Source organism: Chanodichthys erythropterus, chromosome 3 (genome assembly GCF_024489055.1).
Source record: "Chanodichthys erythropterus isolate Z2021 chromosome 3, ASM2448905v1, whole genome shotgun sequence".
In the NCBI taxonomy this organism is placed as follows: domain Eukaryota; kingdom Metazoa; phylum Chordata; class Actinopteri; order Cypriniformes; family Xenocyprididae; genus Chanodichthys; species Chanodichthys erythropterus.
Genome location: NC_090223.1, coordinates 23,347 through 47,838, shown reverse-complemented (window position 1 = coordinate 47,838; position 24,492 = coordinate 23,347). Strand labels below are relative to the sequence as shown.

At 40.1% G+C, this 24,492-nt stretch overlaps 1 pseudogene; it reads left to right on the top strand.

Moving 5' to 3' along the window:
* Window positions 1–195: 195 nt before the first annotated feature.
* Window positions 196–24,492, top strand: LOC137014669 (zinc finger protein 729-like; annotated as a pseudogene).

The following is a 24,492-nucleotide window of genomic DNA, read 5'->3' as shown; positions in this document are numbered from 1 at the left end:
ATCTGGACTTTAACCCTATAAACACAGTAACTGATATATTTTCAATTTTGGCAGATCAGCTCCTCCCACTACAGTTCATCATCAGTGAAGCTCCTCCCACATCAGTCACATCATTAGTGAAGCTCCTCCCACATCACTCACATAATCAGTGAAGCTCCTCCCACAGCAGTTAATCAATAAATTCTGGAATATTCCCATGAGACGAGCATCAGAGCATCAGGAAGAGCTGAAATCTGCAAAGACTGAGTTTATTAAAGAGGACAGTGAGAACATGAGTGATCCAGAACCCTGCAGAATGAAACACACTGAAGATACTGAAGAACAAAGAGGTTGGTGTTTATTCTTCATTCATTCATGATGCTGAACAACATTCATGATAGAAAGATTCAAGCACTTCTGCACATTTAGAGAAACAGTCAAACTATGAAATGAGACATAATGACCTTTTCTCACAAAAGCTCAGTAAAGGGAAGTTTGAGAAACTTTCATAATGATTGTCAACATCAGATCAAACTAAATATTTATTTCACATTATTTCAATATCTGCTTCACAGTTTGCAAGAGTGTTTCCAGAATTTAGGCATTTTCAATATAGTTTACAACATTGTTATTTTTAGGAATAAACTGTAAACACCAAAATGTTTGAAGTAAATGAACTTTCCAGAATGGCTGACAGGGTTGTAAGTGTAACTTGAGCAAAATCTCTTCTTACAGTAACTTTGGTAACAGGGTTGATGAATGCAGTCATTCATTTGTGTAAAAACTGAGACAATGGATTGAGATTATTTTCTTGTCCCATCATGCTGTAGAAAGATGATGTCACTTCCTGGGTGTTTTTGAAAGCAGGAAAATCATGTCAGAAGTAACAGGGTTGAGTGAATCATGAAGGACACTGATAATAACACATTTAAAGATGCAGTCAGTCTAGACTTTGAGCTTGTGAACTTTCTATAGACGCTGTAATGTAAAAATATACAATCTACTCGACTTTACTGCAAGCTTCACTTGATCTTGTGTTTCTGGTGTCCCACATTCACATGTGTATGAATGGAAGTCAGTGGAAGGAAAAGTCTAGTGTGACCGGCCCTTAATAATTACACAGTTTTAGGAAAATAAATTAAATATCAGTCTAAAAGTTGATGTCAAAATAATGCTGTTAATATCACATTAGGTATTTCTGTCATTGATCAAATATATTTATTAGTTCTCACTACAGAAACATGCTCTAATGTTTTAAATATAATAATTGAGTAAAGAACACACGCCTTGCCCAAACTCTCTTTTCTCCTCTTTTATCTGTGCACCCCTCCCCCCTCCCTCTCCCCTTCATCCCTTCCTCTCCCCCTGATTCAAGACACTGAAAGTTCACTAAGAATGTCTGTAGACGACATAAGATGTTTCTTGTCAATTTATCTTTCCCCTTGGGTCAAATGGACCCTTTTTTAGGACAAATGTGGGCAATTTAAAAACAAAAATAACAATTTCCTTAAACTGAGTGGGTGTCAGATTCCTTAATCCTTGGCTAGTTTGCCACCCAAACACACATACACACACACACACACACACACACACACACACACAAACTGAATGTACTTGATTATACAATGTCAATTGGTTAAAAAAGCTCCTTAATTGGTCCTTTGTGGACAAAAATCGGCACCATAGGGAATGAATGGGGAATACTATAATTCAGAGCAATGTTTACTTTATTTTCTTAATATTACTTATTGAGAATTATTTAAGGGAAGGTGGCAGAGCAGCTATTTGGGAAATTATGTAGCCAGAAGACCTCCATTCAGTGCTTATTGTCTTAATTTAGTAAATCTAAATTTAATAACCATTCAATATTGGAGTCAGATTAAGCGTAGAGTTAAAGTAAAATTGAAACTAAATTCTAAAAATTAGTTGAACTTCACAGGAGCGCTGAAAAGAAATGCATTAAACTTTCACCCAGACCTCTGGATTCTGCAGTTGGGACGACAGGTGGCTCTTTACAATTGGTTGATTAATCTTAATGTAATTAATTTATGAAAATGCAAATGCATAAAAATGATCAGAATGTTTTATAGCAGTTGTCCATCACAACAAGGCTCAATGTTATGACCTTTAACTTTACATTTCTCTTTTCTCTCTTTAAATTATTTTGATGTACTGAAAATTAAATTACCCTTTTTTCTTTGATTTCAGAGCTGATGGAAGTGAAGGAGGAGAGTGAAGAACTGAGTGAAGTGGAGGAGAAACATCATGACAAACCTGGAGAAAAACCTTTGAGTCGCTCAAAGACTAAAAAGACATTTTTAAAGAAAAGAAGAGCCAAGAAATCTACAACCTGCACTCAGTGTGGAAAGAGTTTCCCAACCAATCAAAGTCTTAATGTTCACATGAGAATTCATACTGGAGAGAAGCCGTTCACATGTGATCAATGTGGGAAGAGTTTCAGTGAATCTGCACACCTTAAAGAACACATGATGATCCACACTGGAGAGAAGCCGTTCACATGTGATGAATGTGGGAAGAGCTTCATACGAAAAGTACATCTTAAGGATCACATGAGAGTTCACACTGGAGAGAAGCCACACACATGCCATCAATGTGGGAAGAGTTTCAGACACTCATCAACCCTTAAAAAACACATGAGGATCCACACCGGAGAGAAGCCGTTCACATGCGATCAATGTGGTAAGAGTTTCAGTGAATCTGCACACCTTAAAGAACACATGATGATCCACACTGGAGAGAAGCCGTTCACATGTGATGAATGTGGGAAGAGCTTCATACGAAAAGTACATCTTAAGGATCACATGAGAGTTCACACTGGAGAGAAGCCACACACATGCCATCAATGTGGGAAGAGTTTCAGACACTCATCAACCCTTAAAAAACACATGAGGATCCACACCGGAGAGAAGCCGTTCACATGCGATCAATGTGGTAAGAGTTTCAGTGAATCTGCACACCTTAAAGAACACATGATGATCCACACTGGAGAGAAGCCGTTCACATGTGATGAATGTGGGAAGAGCTTCATACGAAAAGTACATCTTAAGGATCACATGAGAGTTCACACTGGAGAGAAGCCACACACATGCGATCAATGTGGGAAGAGTTTCAGACACTCATCAACCCTTAAAAAACACATGAGGATCCACACCGGAGAGAAGCCGTTCACATGCGATCAATGTGGTAAAACATTTGTTGGGTCATCACACCTGAAGAGACACCTGACAGTTCATATGAAGGAGAAGCCATATCCATGTTATTTATGTGGAAAGAGTTTTTCACGGCTGCAATATTTACATGAACATCAGAAAACACACACTGGTGTGAGAGAGTACATGTGCTTTGACTGTGAGAAGATGTTTACTACAGCAAACCATTTAAAACAGCACCAGATAATTCACTCTGGAGAAAAACCTTACAAGTGTTCACACTGTGACAAGAGATTCAGTCGGTCATTATCTCTGAAAACACATGAGATGATCCACACTGGAGAAAAACCTTACAAGTGTTCACACTGTGACAAGAGATTCAGTCGGTCAACACATCTGAAAACACATGAGATGATCCACAGCAGAGAGAAGCCGCACACGTGTGATCAGTGTGGAAAGAGTTTCTCTATTAAAAGTGACCTGAAGATACACATGAAGATCCATGCAGTGGAGAAACCACATCACCGCAGTCTGAAATGAAGTAGTTCATCTTCATGTGCTGAACAAGAAAATCTCTTCTGTGTAAGTTAGCCACAGCCAAATCTGTCCTCTCTAGCTTTAGTTGGCCCCATGGGAGACATTTGACTGTTGAGGTGTGTGTGTTGGGGGCAACTGGTGATGAAGAAAAATGCCATGTGGCAATATTGATAATATTTCCATTTTAAACCATGAAGGCGAGCTAGTTGATATCACACAATCAATGTGCAAACTTTGCGTGAGAGTTATGCGGGTGAAGAAGTCTCAAACTCCAGTCAATTATTCACTACAGAAACTGAAAGTAAAAACTGACTGAGCTTTTGGCATCTGTCACTGCATTAACGGCTCATATTCTCTTAGAGATGATGAGAGATGAATATAATTTATTTTCTTAATATTTCTCTTGTGGCCCATAGTGAGAGAAAAAAAATAGTATCTTTCGTGAATCAAGAAGTATTTTGTGTTAAACAAGTTGTCTTTTAACCCTTTCGCATGTAAGCTTAAAATATTCCGGCTGAGCCCCCAGCATGTGTTTTTTAAGGTGACCGTTATTTAGAACGTATCACTTTATTGTTTCCATGGTGACACATCATTGCTTGTCACGTATTACACCACAGGACTGTATGAATGATGATCTGCTTTTATTTCGTTTTTCCTTTTTTATTCAAAATATTAAAAAAATTGTTTACTGCAGCATGAAATATCTGATATTCCAATTGTCAAATATGTGCAAGTGGATGTGTTTTGCTGTTTAAACACCTTTATAACGATCATGTTAGTTGAGCTGCATGCGCGATGGGCGCCGCCATGTTAGTTTGTGCCACACAGAGAATCGGATCTGTTAGATTTACAACATGTGAATTCTTCCACTTCTCCCGAAATACATGAAAGTAAGTGAGTCGGTGAACTGGGGAAGAATAGAGTAAGCTTTTAAGTTACTATCACAATGTGTATCTGATATGAATAAAATGTGTGGTCTAATTATTATTGAAAGTGTTGTTATTTCCGCTTCTATAGACATCAATGTGTATTTTACAAACTCTAAATGTATTGTTTTGTTAGTACTCATGTGTATTTAAATGTCTGAAACATTTGGTTGAAAACACTTCTGTCACGGGTGCACATAGAAACAAGATGGTAAGGATCCAAGTGCAGCGTATTTTATTGTAGGGTAATCCAAAGTCGAGATCCAGAGAACAGGCAAGGGTCAAAATCCATATAACAGTCCACAAACAGAAAACCAGAGGTAACAAAAGTGCACGTAACAAATATTAACAAACCACAACCAAGGACAGAAACAACTGAGTATAAATAGACAGACACTAATGATGAAACACAAAACAGCTGGGTGCAATGACACGAGGATAATGAGTCCAGGAGTGAATATGGGAAATGCAGTTTAAACAGGTGACAAGTCCATGTTGGAGTGCCCTCTGGTGGCTAAACAGGGCACTCCAACTCATGATCATGACAGTACCCCCTCCTTACGGAGCGGCTACCAGACGCTCCATGAAACAAAAACAAAACTTTCAGGAGGGAGGTGGACCGGAGGAGGATCAGGGGGAGGGTTGGCGGGCCAAGTCCGGGGTCTCGACCGATACCAGGGTGGTGCTGGCGGAACTGACCAGGCGGGTTCCCGAGGGTCTGGAGTCCTGGCTGATTGCCAGGGCGGCGCTGGAGGAACTGACCAGGCAGGTTCCAGCGATTCAGACGGCCGGGGCAGTGGCAGCAGGGCAGAAAGCCTGGGCGACGACGGCAGGGCAGAAGGCTTGAATGGCGGCGGCAGGATAGCAGGCTTGGATGGCGGCGGCAGGGCAGACGGCCTGGGTGACGGCGGCGGCAAGGCAGACGACCTGGGCGGCGGCAGGGCTGGCCAAGGGTGCTCTGTGGCCATATCAGAGAGAGTGGACAGCACGGTGACGGCCTCCGTGGCCGTATCAGGGAGAGAGGACAGCTTGGTGACGGCCTCCGTGGCCGTATCAGGAAGAGCGGACAGCTCGGTAACGGCAGCAGGCTCAGGCTGGGGCTGTTCTGGAACGACAGCAGGCTGCTCTGGGATGACAGCAGGCTACTCGGGCTGGCAGACTGGTCCAGGGTCAAAAACACCTGAGTGCCTCCTCCAGGCATGCAAGACCGCCAAAACATAAAAAGTAAAGACAGCCCTCTTGGCCATTACAGGACTGACAGGGAGAGCATGCGGGGCTGGAGCGGACTCACTGGCTGGAGCGGGCTCTGGAGTGGACTCACTGACTGGAGCGGACTCTGGAGTGGACTCACTGGCTGGAGCGGGCTCTGGAGTGGACTCACTGACTGGAGCGGGCTCTGGAGCGGACTCACTGACTGGAGTGGACTCACTGGCTGGAGCGGACTCACTGACTGGAACGGACTCACTGACTGGAGCGGGCTCTGGAGCGGTCTCACTGGCTGGGGCGGGCTCTGGAGTGGACTCACTGGCTGGAGCGGGCTCTGGAGTGGACTCACTGGCTGGAGCGGGCTCTGGAGTGGACTCACTGGCTGGAGCGGGCTCTGGAGTGGACTCACTGGCTGGAGTGGACTCACTGGCTGGAGCGGGCTCTGGAGTGGACTCACTGGCTGGAGTGGACTCACTGGCTGGAGCGGGCTCTGGAGTGGACTCACTGGCTGGAGTGGACTCACTGACTGGAACGGACTCACTGACTGGAGCGGGCTCTGGAGCGGACTCACTGGCTGGAGCGGGCTCTGGAGCGGACTCACTGGCTGGAGTGAACTCACTGGCTGGAGTGAACTCACTGGCTGGAGTGGACTCACTGGCTGGAGCGGACTCACTGACTGGAGTGGACTCACTGACTGGAGCGGGCTCTGGAGCGGACTCACTGGCTGGAGTGAACTCACTGGCTGGAGTGAACTCACTGGCTGGAGTGGACTCACTGGCTGGAGCGGGACTCACTGGCTGGAGCTCTGGGGAGGCCTCCGGGTCTTGAGGGATGGAAGCCTTCCTCCTCCTCTTCCTCTTTTTAGATGTGGGAAGCGGAGACTCAGTGCCCACCTCCTCTGAGGCCTCTGGAGCGGACTCACGGGCTGGAGCTGGCTTTGGAGTGGACTTGCTGGCTGGTGCGGGCTCACGGGCTGGAGAGGATTCCCAGACTTGAGCGAACTGATGGACTGGAGCAGGTGCTGGAGGTATCCGTATCTGCCCATTCCCACGCAGATACAGGTAGTTGGAGAAATTCCAAAAGTTTAACCCCCTCACCAACTCCATCTCCCACTGCGGCAGAGGTTTATCCAGACAACCGTTGAATATTTCCTTGAGCACCGCATCAGGAAGACTTAACCTCTCCGCCCGTGACCAGAACTTCTGGGTAAAGGCCCTCACCTCCATTCTCCTCTGCCGAAGTTTGGTCAGACAGGACTGCTCCTCCCCAGCCCCAGCAGATGGCCGGATCTTTCCGCTGCTGGATCCTTGCATGGTGGTTTGTTCTGTCACGGGTGCACACAGAAACAAGATGGTAAGGATCCAAGTGCAGCGTATTTTATTGTAGGGTAATCCAAGGTCGAGATCCAGAGAACAGGCAAGGGTCAAAATCCATATAACAGTCCACAAACAGAAAACCAGAGGTAACAAAAGTGCACGTAACAAATATTAACAAACCACAACCAAGGACAGAAACAACTGAGTATAAATAGACAGACACTAATGATGAAACACAAAACACAATGACACGAGGATAATGAGTCCAGGAGTGAATATGGGAAATGCAGTTTAAACAGGTGACAAGTCCATGTTGGAGTGCCCTCTGGTGGCTAAACAGGGCACTCCAACTCATGATCATGACAACTGCATAAATGTGATAAATGAAAAGTGCTGCGCGTGTCCGTCTCTAGTTTAGCGCCAGCCAAAGCGCGCAAGCATATTTAAATTTGGCAGTTGGTCACATGATGCACTGAACGTTCTAATCACACCGGTGTGATCGTACGCATCAAAGGGTTAAATGAGGAGTATGCCATCTAACTAATCGGTTCCACTTTATATTAAGTGGCCTTAACTACTATGTACTTACATTTAAATTAATCATTTGATACAATGCACTTATTGTGTACATACATGTTTTTACATTGTACTTATATTTTAAAAACACCTGCATGTAATTACATCTGTAATTAATTTCTGTAATTACATTTACAATTACACAGTTGACCCATCCCTTACACCTTAACCCTACCCTTAAACCTAACCATACCACCAAAGCTTTCCCTAACCTTACCTGTATCCCACATCAATAACAGCAAAAGTGTTTTGCAATTCAATATGAACCCAATAAGTGCATTGTACTTATTTTTTTTATGTAAGTACATAGTAGTTAAGGCCACTTAATATAAAGTGGGACCAAAAATGGATAACTAATGAATGACTAAGGCATTTATATAGCACTTTACTATGTAATACTGTACACCCTAAGTGCTTCACAATCACATCAGGGGTCGCTCCTCATCCACAACCTGGATAATTCAACAGCAGCCACAGAGCAACAGTGCCAAGATCAAATCTATGGTTTATTGATAACGATAGCACCTGTTTAAAAAATTGATCTGACGTTTTGAAGTTGTGAGGTTATGACAACGGGCGGTGCAAATATGCATACGCCGAACGCGTCTTTCCCATGGTCTTTCCGTGCTCATGGGCAAAGGAGTTTCTCTGACAGGCTCGCGCGAGACTGAACGGAACGCGGGAAATTAAGTATACCCGGGCCTTAACCGCTCTAAATTGTAATGGACTGGAGCTCACGTTCACACAGTGTTGAGAACTTAGCGACTTTGTCGCTAGATTTAGCGACTTTTCAGACCCCTTTAGCGACTATTTTTCAAAAAAGCGCCTAGCGACAAATCTAGCGACTTTTTGGACAAACCTCAGTAACTTTTCAAATGTCACCAGCACTGTCCTGTGAGCATGAGGTCTTGCTTTCCCGCTGCCGTCACACCTCTCTTGGCGTTTACTCTGTTCAGTGAGTGGCTGAGAGGAGCAGCAGCACGAGTTCACGCCATCTGACAGACCTGAATGAGTGAGCTACACGAGCACACAGTGTTGTCACGGACTAAAGACTATTTCTGATTCTCCTTTGTTTTATATTTAAAGAATTTAGTTTGAAGGTTTTGATTTCCATTTTTCTTGTGTGCTTATCACTTATATTACTCACTATCACAGAGCTTTAGTTCATCCGAACTCTGTGAATTCATGTAATTTACAAATATATAAAAATGTCATTCATTATATCATACTCGTTCTGTTGCCAGACAAAAAAATTAAAATGTATATAGGCTATATATAAATTATATAAATTATATTTATATATATAGGAAATGAGAACAGCTTTATTTGACATTCGGCTATTAAAATACAGTATGTGAGCACGGATTAGGAGAGAAAACACTTTAGGCAGGCAGAATGCAGCCCTTATCAAAAGTGCGGGGGTCGACTTCTAACTTTTCAAAACTGCGGGGGTCCTGACCCCCCTGTCCCCCGTGCCAACGGCGCCCCTGGTTTGATGGTCGTGTAAATATGAGAAATACCGTGAACTGCTCGACTCTCCTCAGAAGACTCGACGCTGAAACTGAATGAGAGGAAGGCGCGCACGAGCTGTGACGTCATCGGCCGCGAACAGTAGATGATCAAAGACGCACCAAATACGGTTCAAAACGACAAAACATCTATAAAAATAACATAATCACTCAAAAAACAACACGCTGCTCATCTCTATTCCTGCTCTCTTTCTGCTGGTTGTGTAAAGCTGTGGTGAGATCATTTCAGTTTATTTTGGAAAAAGTGTTGTTTAAAGCAGGGGCGGATCTACCGGGGTGGCACGGGGTGGCAACTGCCACCCTAAGAAAAAGCTTTGCCACCCCATCTGCCACCCCAAAATTATCAAAGAATAAAATATGTTAGCAGTGTTTCAAGTACTACTGCTTTTCAGCAGCGGCGCTTCAATGTGATGACATAAAAAAGACAGTGTATTGCAAAATAATGGCAAGAAAACACGTCTTTCAATAAGCTGCATGACTATTGCACGCGAACGCAGCGCGCCCCGTTTAGTCGGCTTCATTAACAAATGACTCTTATGAACCGGTTCTTTGGGAGTCAAAAACACAGCATAGCCAAGTTCATTTACGAATTGTTTTCCATTTGTTCGTGAATCATAAAATTACTGCTTCTCGGCTAACTCAGAAGTCCTCGAATTTTCGTAATTTTTTGCGAGACGAAACGGTGACATGAAATCAATAAGAAGATCCCGAAACTAGTTAGGTAAGAATCTAAATGTATTTTAGCTTTTCTCGATTGCTAACACATTATAAGTGATTCAGTTGGCCCAGTTTCCCAAACCATTCGTTCAGTTCTCAAAACAAAGACACATTTCTCAAAACGTTTAATAATGACTACATTAGGTAGCAAAACTGATGGCACACACCAGTCAAAATCTGAGAGAGAGCTGAAAGAATAATTTACAGGCGTTTTAAACTTACACAGTACCAGTACTTTAGATGAGGGAAATTTCACTATGAACAGTAAACTGTAGCACACTGTACACCCTCAAACTTGTGATTGTCAACTTTCTCTGTAGCCATTTGTTATACTGTATTTTGCAGAACTGAGAAATGACTGTCTTGTGTCAGAAGACCAATACACTGCTATAGTACCTTATTTACTGTAATAAAATTTGGCCAAATGTGCAGAGGATGCTGAATTTCGTTTTACTGTAATTGACAGTATACTGTATTGTGGTGCATACCAAGTTCATACATATCTACTGCCAGATCACTTTACAATAGTAAAATGAAAAAAAGAAAGAAAAAAAATCACTGCTGTATTTTACTGTATCTGTAAATTTATTTTTGTATAGTGTAGTAGACAGTGAGATGCAAAATAATTCCTGAATCCCAGTAAGCAGTATTTTTGTTACAGTGTTATATGAATTGATCTCACTAGTGTTCACTGGGCAGTGCAGTAGTGTGTATTTGTTAAGTTTTGTGTGTCATCTGAGGCCAAAGTTTGATTTTGTCAGACAAGAATAAGTTTTTGACTATAACATTTTATTTTGACCTGGAAGTTTGAGGTTTGTACAAGTTGGTGCATACCAAGTTCATACATATCTACTGCCAGATCACTTTACAATAGTAAAATGAAAAAAAGAAAGAAAAAAAATCACTGCTGTATTTTACTGTATCTGTAAATTTATTTTTGTATAGTGTAGTAGACAGTGAGCTGCAAAATAATTCCTGAATCCCAGTAAGTGGTATTTTTGTTACAGTGTTATATGAATTGATCTCACTAGCGTTGTGTGTCATCTGAGGCCAAAGTTTGATTTTGTCAGACAAGAATAAGTTTTTGACTAAAACATTTTATTTTGACCTGGAAGTTTGAGGTTTGTACAAGTTGGTGCATAGTTTTGAGACTGTGTTTATATAGTTGTGAGAAAATATTGAATTGAGAATCAACTGATAGCAGAGCTTGACTATGAGGCCTGTCTGAACCAACACAGAATGCTTGATGTATGATTTTTAGTTATATTAGGATAAGTTTTAATGTTTGTAACCATAAGTGATCTTGTAATGTCTTCCCACCCTATCATGTTTAGTCTTGATTAAATCCTCTCAGGATGTTTTAATTAACAATGTATGTTATGATAAAATCCATTATTCTGTTATTAACCTCCTCTAGAGTAAAAACTACCAACTCTGACTCCGTCAAATATAAAATATATAAAAAAAGAGACAAATGAAGCATTCTCCCATTAAAAGTCTCTTCCTACTATTGGTCATATCACCCAAAATAGGTGTGGACTGATTTATCCTTAAAAAAGACAACAACACGCCTGGTCGATGTTCTCTCGATTGTATTTGGATTGACTCCCATACGTCTCTCATCCAGCTCCTGTCCAGCAATCGTGCTTCCATCCCACGCTCAGTCATCCCTATCGTTCTGAAGAGACTTTCAAGTTAAATTCCTGCTGAACACACGACTTTGGGAAGAGACCAAAGGAAACTCCAGCTTGAACGCACTGAAATTCTCCAGACACACACATCCACACAGCACCAACATTACCACGGCAAGTATAACCCCTCTTCAGATGCGTTACATGCCCTATTAAGGTGATGTGATTCGTTGCTGGCTCTCAAAGGTCTAACAGTTTGTAATTTTGCCATTCTTTGATTATCTCTCTCTTTCTGTCTTGACTTTCGTTATCCCATATGTATTCTTCTCTTAGATTTAGTTGTATGTATTTGTAGTTTTATGTATTAAATCCAGTATATTCACTTTTGATTGTCTCTGTTGATGCTCACGAATGAAGCCAGGTCACTTTAACCTTTTGATTTTGCTGCTATATGCTTTTAAACTGTTAAGTACTTGGATAGGAAATTATTCCTCTTGGCCAGAAGAAAAACCTCCTTTTAAGAGTTGATAAAAGATTGTACTGAAAAGTTTTGGTGGACATTAAAAAATGAACAATAACAATGAGTTGTTGAAAAAATTACTAATAAGTTTAATCAATTATTGAAACAAATACAAATTTTAAGTAAAAGTGACACCAAATGAGACAGATCTTCTCTTTTTACTGACTTATAAGAGCCAAAACATCTCGAGAGAAGCAAAGTGTTTCAAAGATACATGAAAGAATATTCTGCTGAAAAACAATGAAGAATGAGATCAAATTAATATCAGATTCATGTTTCTCTTAAAGCGTCATGACTCTTCTTCAGCTCCTGAACTGTGAGAGCACAAGAATACTTCATTTAAGAAACTCCTGCTTTCCTTCATGAAAGAGAACTGAGTGATGGAAATTCATTACGAACATTAACACAAACTCCGGAAGATGATGTTTGATTGTTGTGTCTCTCGCTGCAGCTGATCAGGACAGATTTCTATGGAAGAGATGCTTTATTGTGTCACGTTTGGTGTCACTGCTGGATCTGAAGATGATCTAGCCTGATCCGCTTCTTCCCAGTGTGAACTCTCATGTGAATCTTCAGCCTTGATTTAAATGTGATGTGTTTTTACACTTAGAGCATATGGGTTTTTTGGTTTGTTTTTCCTTTCTTGATCACATCCATCAGGTCTGTTGGTCTAGAAGAAACATTAAATCATGTGAGATTTCAAATGAATGACAAACGTCAAATGAAAAGAGAAGCTCAAAGTCAAGATCATGATGAGTTCAAGAGCATTTTAATCCCATCAGATCTGATCGACAACTGCTGTGTCACGATTATGATCTATTTTAATGTCATAAAGATGATTTGTGTTATAAATCACTAGTTTGGTCATGAAACTCTAGGTGGAGCAGGCTTGACATGTAATCTGTAAAATAAATGTGTAATCTGTAAAAAGATAAATTATGCAAAAAATGTAAAAATTTGCTGACAGACGGTCCTTTCTCACCAAACGACAAATATGTTGGACTAATGGTGTGTTCGCTGCACCTTATGTGCTTTAATTGGTCATGATTGACAATGTAAATCTGGTGAACATCAGAATGTTCTTCAATATCATGACGTTTCATTCTGCAGGTTCTGGATCACTGGATCTCTCTGTCCTCTCCTTCCAGATGCTTTCTGGTAGTTCAGACAAAAAACATTTAATTTACAACAGACATTAATAATAATTAAGATATTCACCCTTGATATCCAATAGCCTGTTATATACATTTCAAAGAGTTGTTCTAGTCAGTTTGATGTTCATTCACAACACGAGGCTTCATGAAGTCAGAACAATTACTATGAACTTTAAATCCTGGATAAATAAAGGATGGATGAATGAATGAATGAATGAATGAATAAATAAATAAATAAATAAATAAATAAATAAATAAATAAATAAATAAATAAAACGCTTTTTCCATAATAAACTGAAATGGTCAGTAGTCCATCTCAGCACAGCTTACACAACCAGCAGAAAAAGGGCAGAAATAGAAATGAGCAGCCTGTTGTTTTTTGAGTGATTATGTTATTTTTGTTGATGTTTTGTCGTTTTGAACAGTATTTGGAGCGTCTTTGATTATCTACAGTTGGCGGCCGATGACGTCACCGCTCGCACGCGCCTTCCTCTCATTCAGTTTCAGCGGCGAGTCTTCTGAGGAGAGTCGAGCAGTTCACGGTATTTCTCATATTTACACGATCATCAAACACACTTTATACAGTTTGATCAAGCGACAGGCTCATGTCTGTGTTGTTTTCATCGAGCACAGCGATACTTGTGCGTCTTTTCTGTCGTCTTCTTACTAAAATAAACATTTAGGCTCCGTCCACACGAAGTTTTCCTCGTCTCAAAAAATATCTGCGTCCACACGAAACCACTGAAACGACTCAAAATGATGCAGCATACATTCCAGACCATTATGTGGCGCTGTAATTCTGCTGCAGACATGCACTTAAAGCAGCGAAGAAGACTTGGAGCATGCGCATAAACCTTGCGCGCTGAATACAAACTATAGCAAATCTTAGAAATAACGCTTTATTTTTTATTCAATAGCTTCCGCAGCACGAACGCAAGCATGTAGAGTCTGCTATTGCTGTTGTTGGTGCTGTTTTGTGCTGTTAGCGCGTCTGACTAGGGTCGACACGTGGGGCGATGACATCATCGTTTCAGAAAATAAACAGATGTCCACATGACAACGCCAAGACGGAGTATTCAAATTTATCCACTCTGGGACCCGGGCGGGACAGGGCTTTAGTGCAGCAGCAGCAGCAGCAGCATGTGAGGCAAATATTAACATTATACAAATATTAACACACAAGACATTCTCAACAGAGCGACGAATCGATGATTCACCATGGAAACAGAAGCTAAGAAAAAGCGCGCCATTCTACTTCATTCTTCTTCTTTTATTATATGGCGATTTACATAACCTACTTGGTGCACATCACCACCTATTGGGTGGTTATGCAATCATTTTTTATTCTTAATATTGTTTGATGCTAATTATTTAATAAGAAATCACATATATGTATTTTATTATAGAAATTATAGCATAGAAAATGTCCTGTTATAAAGGATAAAAAGCAGATCCATGTGTGAGATGACAATAAAATACATTCATATATTAGAATTGAATAAACAGTTATATATTGTATAATATAACATTGTGTATATAACTGTAACTATATAACAAATTTAGATACATTAATATAACCATATTGATAATATAACATGCATCTGAATTCCTCTTAAACTAACTAACCCTTGAGAGAGCAAGTTGCTATGGTTACTTACATACCCTAAAAGTTACCTCCCCTTTTTGGAACTGAAAGTTGAGGTTATCCGCTTACTTACTCTTAAACATACCCAGTTATGTCACATAACCTGCTTTCTGGAATACCCCCCTGAGCGATTCTGTGTGATTGTTTCGATGTTTATAGTGAACACTGCTAATGAATGTCAAAGTTTGAGATCTGTGAGGAAAATATGTTTAATTCATTCAGAGCTGAGCGATTTTGTGTTCGTTTGTGTGATTGTTTCGATGTTTTATTGTGAAAACTGCTAATGAATGTCAAGTCATAAGTCAAAGTCTGAGATCTGTGAGGGGAATTGATGGGAATCGATCTCTAGTGTTGCTGCTGCCATTTTATTTCTACTCTTTTAACATATTTGGACTTTATTTCAACTTTGTCACTTTACATTATTAAAACACTGGAACAGAAAGTGCTAAATACATTGAGCCTGTAGCTAATGAGCCACATAAGATATTTTAAAATGATAAATAAATGTGTAAAAGTTTGACTCTGGAAACATTAAATTGCTTTGAGGTGCTGTTTAATTAATTAATTTTTAAAGATTTGATAATTGCAAGTTTTTCCATCTAATTACATTATTGTATTAAATGTAGTTACTAGAAATTCAAATTATTCATGCGGACATTACTGCTGTAGTTTTTTTATATTGTAATGGTGCCATTAGTGTTTGTTTTGTATTCTTAAAGTTTTATCCATGTCATATTGTGAGAAATATCAGTATTGTCTTTCAATAGATCAGTTTTGTAGTCTTTTCTCATATATCCTGACTCAAATAATCCTGTTATATCTTTGCTTATACCAGCTAAAGACATAACAATGGCGACGAGGACAGAAAGTAGATGACTACCAAGTTAAATCTGATTGCGAGTTAATTTAAACCAGAAAATGGATTATGCAATAGCGCAATAGTGCCGAAGTTCGATTGCTACAGTGAACCTGCAACACTGGGACCACACTGGACGAGATGGCTGTCGGCATTTAAACTGTTTGCGGATGGAAAAGGATTGCTGTTAGGAGAAGACGCAAATGACGCGACGAAACAACGGAGAAGGGCACTGTTACTTCATCACGCGGGCACAGATTTGCAAGATATATTTTCAACATTGGAGGACACGGGAACCGCGACAGATTATGACGCTGCTGTGGCCGCTTTAAATTCGTACTTTGTGCCCTGAGTAAACACGGCATTGGCGAGACAGTCCTTCTATCAGATCACGCAAAAACAAGGTGAGACTGTGCAACAGTTCTTCACGAGACTCAGACAAGCTGCAAAAGACTGTGATTTTGGTGTAGACAGAGATAATCAGCTGCGCGATGCAGTTTTGAGCAAATGCAGTTCGGATTACATCCGGAGAAAACTGTTAGAAGAAGGGACGGAACTAACATTAATGCTTACACTCGAAATTGCACTGCGATGTGAACGTGTGGAGTTACAAATGTCTGCCATGCATGTCAGTCAGCCAGAAGGTGAAAAAGAATTAATACATCGGATTGTGAAAAAAGGGGGAAAATATCAAAAGAGAATTCCAAAACAAGGGGCAGAAAAGAGAGAAAGACAGTGTTATAGATGCGGTAGACTGGATCATTTTGCCAAAGACCCAACCTGTCCGGCAAGGGGCCAAGAATGCAGAAAATGCAAAGGCGTCAATCACTTTGCTAAAATGTGCAAAACCAAAAATGCAACTAAACAGACAGCAAAATATGTCAGTGGAGAAACTAACAAAATGGCTGATAACCAATATGCATTTGTGGTGAAAGACTGTGACTCAAACAGACATACATTTGCTGTGGGTGGAGTTGAGTTGGACATGTTGATTGATTCCGGGGCCACCAGCAATATCATAGATGAAGCTACATGGGAGGTGTTGAAAAGCAGAAGAATTGAGTGCAACTCATACAAGTCTGATAAAAAGCTATATGCTTATGCGTCCAAAGACCCCCTACCCGTAAAAGGAGCTTTCACATGTGAAATAAAATGTGGAAAACGGAGCACCAAGGCTGAATTCACAGTAATTGAAGGAAAAGGAGAGCCGCTACTGGGTAAAGAGACCGCTACTAAACTAGGAGTACTGAAAGTCGGGGTCAACGTAGCTACAATCAGTGATGTGGCAAGCCGAATTCGAGAATGGTATCCAGCTCTGTTTAAGGGAGTTGGAAAACTTAACACCAAACAGATAAGCTTACACATCGATGACACCGTGACACCAATAGCTCAACCATTACGCTGAACTCCATTTCACTTGAGAGAAGCAGTGGAACGTAAGATTCAGCAGCTTCTAGAGATGGACATTATTGAACCAGTTTCTGACGCCACCCCATGGGTAAATCCGGTGGTGATTGTACTTAAACCTGACAAAGACATTAGGCTATGCTTGGATATGAGGCAGGCAAATAAAGCCATAATTCGAGGCCGATACTCGATTCCAACCGTGGATGAGCTTCTTCAGAGTATGAACGGCTCCTCCATTTTTAGTAAGCTTGACCTCAAATGGGGTTACCACCAACTAGAGCTTACGCCACAGTCCAGAGGTATTACCACGTTTGCCATTCATAATGGCACATATCGATACAAGAGACTTATCTTCGGAGTGTCATCAGCCAGTGAGCAATATCAGCATGAAGTTGCATCAGCTCTCGCCAGTATAGAGGGAGTGGAGAATATCTCTGACGATATTATTGTACATGCTCCAACCCAGCAGACACATGATCAGAGACTACATGCTGTCTTACAGAGGCTTGTGAATTGTGGACTGACACTCAATGAGGAAAAGTGTCAGTACAATATGAATAAGCTTGTGTTCATGGGAATGCTTCTTTCGGAAAAAGGGATTGGCCCAACAGCTGAGAGGGTTCGTGCCATGGTCGAGGCCAGAGAACCAGAGAACGCATCAGAAGTATGAAGCTTCTTAGGATTGGTGGGATATAGTAGTCGTTTCATCCCACAATTTGCATCCATCACTGAACCACTAAGGAGATTAACAAAAAAGGATACTCCATTCAAGTTTGGTGCTGAACAAAAACGGGCGTTTCAAGTCTTAAAGCAGAGGCTAGCTGAGGCCGGAACCCTGGCTTACTTTGATAAGAGAGCACCGACCAAGGTCATTGCAGATGCCAGTCCGGTAGGCATTGGGGCTGTGTTGATTCAAGAACAAAATGGAGAAAGCGTCCCCGTATGTTATGTCAGTCGCAGCTTAACCGAATGTGAACAAAGATACTCACAGACGGAACGCGAAGCATTGTCCTTAGTATGGGCGTGTGAGAGACTCCATCCATACATATATGGGCAAACGTTTGACCTGGTCACTGACCATAAGCCACTTGAAACTATCTATGGACTGCGGTCAAAACCATGTGCTCGCATTGAGAGATGGGTGTTAAGACTACAACCATATGACTTTCGTGTAGTCCACATCCCCGGCAAGCAAAACATAGCAGATTCACTTTCACGTTTGGTCTGTAGAAAAATAGGAAAACAGGCACATATGCATGGAGCTGAGGAGTATGTGCGATTCGTGGCCGTAAATGCTACTCCAAGTGCACTTACGACACAAACTGTGGAAAAAACATCAGGAGTTGATGAAGAGTTAAGAAAGGTCAGACATGCCATACAAACTGGTTGTTTTGACGAATGCAAGTTGTATGCCCACATTGCCAATGAGTTAAGTGTGATTGGACAATTGGTTTTAAGAGGTACACGCATTGTACTACCACAGTCGCTCAGAGCAAGAGCTTTAAACTTAGCTCACGAAGGACATTTGGGTATAGTAGGCACCAAACAGAACCTTCGAAGCAAATTATGGTGGCCTGCCATGGATAAAGATGCAGAAAGGCATGTTAGGTCATGCCATGCATGCCAACTTGTGATGAGACCTGATAATCCAGAGCCTCTGAGAATGACCTGCCTACCTGAAGGCCCTTGGCAGGATCTAGCCACAGACATATTAGGTCCTCTGCCAACAGGAGAGTCCATACTAGTGACAGTGGATTACTATAGCCGCTATTATGAGTATGCAATACTCAAGTCTACCACAGCTGATAAAATCATTGACTGTTTGGAGGAGGTGTTTAGCCGTCACGGTCTGCCGTGCACCCTCAGATCAGATTGTGGTCCACAATTTATGTCTAATCAATTTCAACAATTCTGTGAGACAAATGGCATTCAGCATGTGAAGACAACACCAAGGTGGGCACAAGCAAACGGTGAGGTGGAGAGACAGAATGCGTCTATTCTGAAACGCATACGGATTGCTCAGGCGGAAGGCCTAGACTGGAAAAAGGAGCTCCGCAGATATGTGGCCACCTACAGAGCTATTGAACATAACACTACGGGGAAGAGTCCTGCTGAATTGCTTTTCAAGAGGAAAATCAGGGGGAAACTTCCTGATTTTACCATGCCGCGAAATGATCAGGAAGTAAGGGATCATGATGCTGAGCAAAAAGGTAAAGCTAAACTTTATGCAGACCACCGCCGCGGGGCAAAGCACTCACAGCTGGATGTGGGAGATCAGGTTCTGGTGAGACAAGAAAAGATAGACAAACTGACAACTGCATTCAGCCAAGTTCCTTACACCATCGTGTCCAGAAAGGGAAATTCCGTGACCATTGAAGATTCATAGGCAGCACAATACAAAAGGAACACAACGTTCGTGAAAAAATTCTTCAGAGTGATCCTGTTGAGGAAATAACAGATACTCAGTTGTAATGTATATTTCTTTCAATTGTGTTCACGTTAGGTACATTAAGGGTACATTTAAAACATGTGTGAAATCAATATGTCCTCGGTTAAAATAGATATGTAAGAGGAAGTTTACCATTGAAAAAGAAGATATTTATGTTATGGCATTTTGATATGTCATATTGTTTATGACAGTTGAATAAGTTTACAACCTTTTCTATGTAATCTCCAAGGATATGTTTAATTCCAAGCAAAGGGGAGATGTCGTGTATCACGTGTGATGCGTGTGATGTCATGACGTTGGGAATGGGTACGAGTAAAGACAACAAATTGAGTTCACCATCGGTCTGTCTCCATTCTGATTTAATTTGATGTCTTTAGCTGGTATAAGCAAAGATATAACAAATCCGTTTCTAACAGCAAACACTCAGAATAAAGTGAGATGATCTGAATGTCTTGTTGAATGAGTGTTGATAGTCTGAGGATCATCAATATTAACAGAGAAACTGCTGAAAACACTCTTTATTTCATGTCAATAGTTCCTGTTTTCACCTCATTTATTATGCTGATGTCTTCAGATCTGCTGTAAATTGACACTTAAAGCTCATTTCATTGCTGTCAACAGACTGAGCAGATTTGATGACTACAAATATCTGCATTTATTTCTGTTTTTCTTACAGTTCTTTACAACTTTTCTAGATATCTGTCATTATTTTAATGAAGAAACAGAATAAAGTTAGAATTAGAAACAAAACAGTTTATGAAACAGTTAACTGAATTAGTATCAGTTGCTTTACAGTAGACAGATATACATGCTTTATATAAAAGAAAGAAAGAAAGAAAACTACTTGTCATTATTTAGAACAATAATCATTTTCTGACATTCAAACACTGTATTTAAGGATCACAGTGCAGCCCAAAATACTCTTTCATTGTCATTTTAAATCTTTATACTTTACCACTTTCCTTCAAACCACTAGATTTCACCCATTTGTCAGCAAGAAGATTTTAATCATTTAAAATATAATTAAATTTAGTATGATCTCTTATTCTTTTATATATTTTATTAAGTACAGGTCAAAATAACTGTTGTTTCATTTTTATATTAAATATATCTGTTATACTAAATGATGATGGAACATTAAAACATTTTATTTTCACAACAGTAATTTGAAACATTAAAATAGACACTTGCATTTAATTGGTTTTCTATTTAAAATTGCTTTTGTACATTTAAACACAGTAACTGATCTATTTTTGACTTTGGCAGATCAGCTCCTAACCAATCTTCAGTTCAATAAATGAAGCCCCGCCCACTACAATTCACCCACGAAGCTCCTCCCACATCACTCACATCATCAGTGAAGCTCCTCCCACAGCAGTTCCCCAATAAATGCTGGAATATTCCCATCAGACGAGTATCAGAGCATCAGGAAGAGCTGAAATCTGCAAAGACTGAGTTTATTAAAGAGGACAGTGAGAACATGAGTGATCCAGAACCCTGCAGAATGAAACACACTGAAGATACTGAAGAACAAAGAGGTTGGTGTTTATTCTTCATTCATTCTTGATGCTGAACAACATTCATGATAGAAAGATTCAAGCTCTTCTGCACATTTAGATACACAGTTAAACTATGAAATGAGACATAATGTTCTTTTCTAACAAAAGCTCAGTAAAGGGAAGTTTGAGAAACTTTCATATTGATTGTCAACATCAGATCAAACTAAATATTTATTTCACATTATTTCAATATCTGGTTCACAGTTTGCAAGAGTGTTTCCAGAATTTAGGCATTTTCAATATAGTTTACAACATTGTTATTTTTAGGAATAAACAGTAAAACCAAAATGTTTGAAGTAAATGAACTTTCCAGAATGGCTGACAGGGTTGTAAGTGTAACTTGAGCAAAATCTCTTCTTACAGTAACTTTGGTAACAGGGTTGATGAATGCAGTCATTCATTTGTGTAAAAACCGAGACAATGGATTGAGATTATTTTCTTGTCCTCCCATCATGTTGTAGAGAGAGCCCAGATGATGTCACTTCCTGGGTGTTTTTGAAAGCAGGAAATCATGTCAGAAGTAACAGGGTTGAGTGAATCATGAAGGACACTGATAATAACACATTTAAAGATGCAGTCAGTCTAGACTTTGAGCATGTGAACTTTCTACAGACGCTGAAACTGTCATGATATGATGTCACACTCCGTGAATCTCTTTTAAAACATAAATAACAAATAATAATCATTCCAAAATATTCAATCTACTCCACTTTACTGCAAACTTCACTTGATCTTGTGTTTCTGGTGTCCCACATTCACATGTGTATGAATGGAAGTCAGTGGAAGGAAAAGTCTAGTGTGACCGGTCCTTAATAATTACACAGTTTTAGGAAAATAAATTAAATATCAATCTAAAAGTTGATTTCAAAATATGGCTGTTAATACCACATTAGATATTTTTGTCATTGATCAATTATTTTTAATAGTTCTCACTACAGAAACATGCTCTAATGTTTTAAATATAATAATTGAGTAAAGAGCACACGCCTTGCCCAAACTCTCTTTTCTCCTCTTTTATCTGTGCACCCCTCCCCCCTCCCTCTCCCCTTCATCCCTTCCTCTCCCCCTGATTCAAGACACTGAAAGTTCACTAAGAATGTCTGTAGACGACATAAGATGTTTCTTGTCAATTTATCTTTCCCCTTTCATGTTTGTCAAGGGTCTTTCAGGACAAATGTGGGCAATTTAAAAACAAAAAGAACAATTTCCTTAATCTGAGCGGTTCTCAGATTCCATAATCCTTGGCTACTTTGCCACCTGATCACACACACACACACACACACACACACACACACACACACACACACACATTGAATGTACTTGATTATACAATGTCAATTGGTTAAAAAAAAAAACTCCTTAATTGGTCCTTTGTGGACAAAAATCGGCACCATAGGGAATGAATGGGGAATACTATATTTCAGAGCAATGTTTTCTTTATTTTCTTAATATTACTTATTGAGAATTATTTAAGGGAAGGTGGCAGAGCAGCTATTTGGGAAATTCTGTATCCAGAAGACCTCCATTCAGTGCTTATTGTCTTAATTCAGTAAATCTTATTTTAATAACCATTTGATATTGGAGTCAGATTAAGCGTAGAGTTAAAGTAAAATTGAAACTAAATTCTAAAAATTAGGTGAACTTCACAGGAGCGCTAAAAAAACACACATTATACCTTCACCCAGACCGCTAGATTCTGCCGTTGGGACGACAGGTGGCTCTTTACAATTGGTTGATTAATCTTAATGTAATTAATTTATGAAAATGCAAATGCATAAAAATGATCAGAATGTTTTATAGCAGTTGTCTATCACAGCAAGGCTCAATTTTATGACCTTTCACTTCACACTTCTCATTTCTCTCTTTAAATTATTTTGATGTACTGGAAATTAAATTACCCTTTTTTCTTTGATTTCAGAGCTGATGGAAGTGAAGGAGGAGATTGAAGAACTGAGTGAAGTGGAAGAGAAACATCATGACAAACCTGGAGAAAAACCTTTGAGTCGCTCAAAGACTAAAAAGACATTTTTTAAAAAAAGAAGAGCCAATAAATCTTTCACTTGCACTCAGTGTGAAAAGAATTTCACAACCAAACAAAGTCTTGATGTTCACATGAGAGTTCATACTGGAGAGAAGCCATTCAAATGTGATCAGTGTGAGAAGAGATTCACATACAAAGAAAGTCTTAAGATTCACATGAGAGTTCACACTGGAGAGAAGCCATTCACATGTGATCAATGTGGGAAGAGTTTATCAACCAAACAATGTCTTGATGTTCACATGAGAGTTCACACAGGAGAGAAGCCGTTCACATGTGATCAGTGTGGGAAGAGTTTCTCAGTAAAACAATATCTTGAGCATCACATGAGAGTTCACACCGGAGAGAAGCCACACACATGTGATCAATGTGGGAATAGCTTCAGTGAATCTACAAACCTTAAAGAACACATGATGATCCACACTGGAGAGAGACCGTTCACATGTGATCAATGTGGGAAGAGCTTCATACGAAAAGTACATCTAAAGGATCACATGAGAGTTCACAATGGAGAGAAGCCACACACATGCGATCGATGTGGCAAAACATTTGTTGGGTCATCAAAGCTGAAGAGACACCTGACAGTTCATACAAAGGAGAAGCCATATTCATGTTATTTATGTGGAAAGAGTTTTTCATGGCTGCAAAATTTATATAAACATCAGAAAACACACACTGGTGTGAGAGAGTACATGTGCTTTGACTGTGAGAAGATGTTTAATACAGCTGAACATTTAAAACAGCACCAGAGAATTCACACTGGAGAAAAACCTTACAAGTGTTCACACTGTGACAAGAGATTCAGTCAGTTAGGAACACTGAAAAAACACAAGATGATCCACACTGGAGAAAAAACCTTACAAGTGTTCACACTGTGACAAGAGATTCAGTCGGTTAGGAACACTGAAAAAACACAAGATGATCCACACTGGAGAAAAACCTTACAAGTGTTCACACTGTGACAAGAGATTTAATCAGTCATCATATCTGAAAAGACATGAGATGATTCACAGCAGAGAGAAGACGCACACGTGTGATCAATGTGGAAAGAGTTTCTCTATTAAAAGTGACCTGAAGATACACATGAAGATCCATGCAGTGGAGAAACCACATCACCACAGTCTGAAATGAAGTAGTTCATCTTGATGTGCTGAACAAGAAAATCTCTTCTGTGTAAGTTAGCCACAGCCAAATCTGTCCTCTCTAGCTTTAGTTGGCCCCATGGGAGACATTTGACTGTTGAGGTGTGTGTGTTGGGGGCAACTGGTGATGAAGAA